Here is a 3,945-nt window from a genome sequence, read left to right on the forward strand (position 1 = left end):
ACACACACACACACACACACACACACACACACACACACACACACACACACACACATATATATATATATATATATATATTTATTTATATATATATGAATCATTGTCCGTTCCTAATCTTCGGGTTTCCACACATGAATGTCAGGCATCGACACTCTATAAATAAAGTATTTAGAGAGCTTGAAATATCTACTTGCCTAGTAAAACGTCTAAAAATATTGGATGCTTTTTCTTAAAAATTCAGGTGGCTTTGAATTACACTAATTTCTATTGTGGCATGTTATAGATGACAAAATAAGGGCTGATGAACCACAAGAAAGACATCGGGTTTACAGAAACAAGTAAAATATTCTAGCACAATCTTAGAATTAGTGTAAGTTTTATAGTGCAGAGAGAAACCAACTAATCATATGCGAAGCCGAAATGCATTATCGTCTGTATAAGACTATATTTCAAAGAGAATAAAAGTTAAAATGACGCATATTAATTAGAATATATGACTTTCGATAAAAGTCTCAGGCGAAAATAATCATATTAGATTATAATTAAGATTCTTTAAACTGAATGCCTGTCAAATTTCTACTGACCCTGTCTCAAGATATGAAGTAATGCATTTAAAACATAAAACATTCATGAATTATTTTGGCTAGACTGAAAATAATTTTCTGTAAAGTAGCTGATTGGGAAAAAAATAGTAGATTATAAAACTGAATTTAATATGCTGCCAAGAGTAGAAGGTAAATTTGATCCTAGTATAACATGATAACAGAAATCAGCCAAGCCGACTTGATCTGTATCACTGTATGAGCATTGATAAAATACATGTTATTGAAACCAAAATGAATTAGTTTCTTAAATGAGACATAAGAACGGCAATATCAAGGAGAGTTAATTACTCGCCGATATTTATAACTTTACTTTAAAAGCTTTAAAAGCCTCAGCGAAGACAAGTAAATTAAATTAGAAATCAAGGTAAGTCGAACATTTTCATTAGACATTACAGGACAATACAATGTGGAGTTACATAGAAAGGCTTGTAAAACAGTAAAAAAAAGCAGTAACAATATAAAGTTATAACAATGTTCACACTGGCACATTCAGGAAATCAAGTGGGTACCTATCAAACGTTTGAGCAGGTTTGCGAGGCTTTTGCATACACTATCTAACAACTAGTTCCACACAATCCAAGCGTCCAAGATGGTGTTCTAGTCACCCATTACCGTTAAAGATCGAGACGCTCTCAGGAAAACATTCAGATGTCTGTAGAAATCTGCTTGTTCTGCCCTTGTCGGAGCATAAACAGCCACCAATGTGAAGCCCCACCCTAGTCACTACTGTTCATATTCAGGATCACCAACTTACTTTCTGGGTCCAGGAAGATAGTCCTTACCTTGAGATCCAGACCTCTTCGGATTACACCGCAGTTTTATCCTTCATTTCCGGTTGACATGGAGATAATTCAATCTCGAATCCAGCGGAAACGGGCATGAATGCTCGTCGGTCGGAGAGTCTGATTTAACTGATAGCCGCTACATCTAAACTTAGTGACCTGAGGTCATTGAGTAGGTGACCCTCTTTCCAAGGCGACCCCGGTTACATGTATTTCTACTGCCTATTTTGAGCAAGGCCATGTTTTTTAGAAAGGATAATGAAGAGAATCACTTCATATTTGTGGAGAGACATGTTTTGCCTGAGCTATTTGTGGGTGTTGCACTAGCATTTCTTTGTAGAGTCTTTTATTTATGGTCTCACGACGAATTACCATTCTTTGGAATATCTTATCTTTAGTTTGTTGTAAGTTTGTTGTGTTGTTTTTATATTTTTTATGTGAATAGAGAGGTGTTGTGCAGGAGGCGCTGTATTCATTTATAGTGATGTCTGTGCATTTTTGAAAATGTTTTATTAAGGTCTTTTTGTTTGTGTCTATGACCGTATAACTGGCGATCCCTTGCGAATGCTGCTCCTATTGTTGATCTGGAATGCTGTGTTTACGTTTGTTGAGGTATTTGTAATGTTGGTGATGTTTGTAACTGCGTTGGTGTAGGTTGTGTGGGTGTGTGATGGCTTGCTGCTTTCTGTGTTTCCTTCTCCAATCTCTTTGATTTTAGTCATGTATCGTGCAGTACCAGGCAGTGGCTCTCATGGCTTCTGATCTTAACTGATTGGAAGTGTTATCATATACATGTTTTGGTTTGGTATAAAGGATGAGCTACAACAATACCGCAGATTTGCTTGTCAGTTGCTTGACCTTAACCAATTGAGCACATCCCTTGGTGGCTGACAATATGTGCATCTCTGATCACGAGCAGGCGTAGTGTGGAGCCAATAGCGATGTTCCAAGTGGAATTTGTGAGGAGTTGAATAATTCACCTCTGGAAACATGGGTGTTTCGTTCAACATCTTTAAACAACCCTTATTCAGGAACCTTTTGAGCAGGATGGGCTACTCGAAAATTCTAACTGGGCCTTACCTGATAGGTCATGCGCTGTTCATCTTGATACGAAATCACCATGTTGTGCACATATGTTTGTTATGCATATACCTGGTGTACCCTTATCAGGTGGTTCGTTATGTTGGGTATATTGGGTTTCGTATATTTGTACCCCAGTGTCACTTTGATGGCATGCACTGCTCTCTCACTCTACAATATTAATAGTGATAATAATGATAATAATAATAATAATAATAATAATAATAATAATAATAATAATAATAATAATAATAATCTCTTACATTGGCACGAAGTAAAAAATTTGGTAGGAAGAGACTAGTCGATTAAATCGATTCCAGTACATTATTTTACCGACACAGGAAGAACGAACTACACGGAATTTGCAAAACACTTGTTAATTTTATCCTCTGATGTTTAAATTTTATTTTAAAATATTTTACTGCCAGGAAACAGTTTTAGACAAATTGTTAAATACCAGTTTTATTATTTACGCATAAGTAAATAAGTTAAGGCAAAATATATTCGTTCTCAATTTTCGTCTCTGGATTTTGCTAAAGATGTCATATTCGAACTGCAAATCGGATTTAGTTAAAAGGTTTGATACTTACTTTCTACACCAGTTTTAATTAATTTGATCTTGTTCCCATCAAGATTTCTCAATTTCGATTAACATCTCTACTTATTCACTCGATAGTCAACACGAGTTCGATGGTGTATAAAGTTCTTTAAACTATTTGCTTTCTCGTACTTGGCACGATTTATTAGCACTGTCATCTATGTTCTGACTGCTGCTATTTTACTATCATTCTTGCGTGTTACTCACTTTAGAAACAACTTGGCATCATACTTTCAAGCGATCAGATATCAAATATTTGTTCAGTTTTTCTTCTCCAAATCAATATTTATGTTTTAACGTAACGAATTGAGTTACTGAGGTTTCAAATCTCCCAGAGGTCACTTCCTCATAAAAGAAGCAGATTTACCGTATCGCATTCGAGTAATCAATATATATAGGAATAATTCGGTGATACTACTTGCATTTGAAACACGTGTTCAGGCGTTTATTTGAAGAACGCGATCGTATTTGAGGTATTTACCAATCTAAAAGATTTACCAATCTAAAAGATGTGTGTCGAATTCTGCTTTCTTAATATCTTTGATACTGTTTCTCCAGTTATTTTCTTGCTCGTCGTCGAGCTGTCTATTCTCTGTCTATCTGTCTGCCTCTCTCCTTCTTTGTATGTATGTGTGTGTGTGTGTGTGTGTGTGTGTGTGTGTGTGTGTGTGCGCGCGCGAATGTGTGTGTGCATTCACATATACCAGACTATCTACCTGCACCACCTACTTGACGGAGTTCGATCACACTTTCTGTTTTCTTTCTGCCTCTCCATGTCTTTCTCTTTCTCACACTGTGCGCATACACACACATATATACACGCATTCATATATATACATGCATTCATATATATACGTATACTTTCATATATATATATATA

At 35.8% G+C, this 3,945-nt stretch overlaps 1 protein-coding gene across 5 annotated transcripts in view; it reads left to right on the forward strand.

Moving 5' to 3' along the window:
• LOC106874330 (potassium/sodium hyperpolarization-activated cyclic nucleotide-gated channel 2) overlaps positions 1 to 3,945 on the forward strand; it is a 531,661-nt gene that overhangs the window by 50,771 nt on the left and 476,945 nt on the right. The window lies entirely within an intron of this gene.

This window comes from Octopus bimaculoides, chromosome 2 (genome assembly GCF_001194135.2).
Source record: "Octopus bimaculoides isolate UCB-OBI-ISO-001 chromosome 2, ASM119413v2, whole genome shotgun sequence".
NCBI classification, from domain to species: domain Eukaryota; kingdom Metazoa; phylum Mollusca; class Cephalopoda; order Octopoda; family Octopodidae; genus Octopus; species Octopus bimaculoides.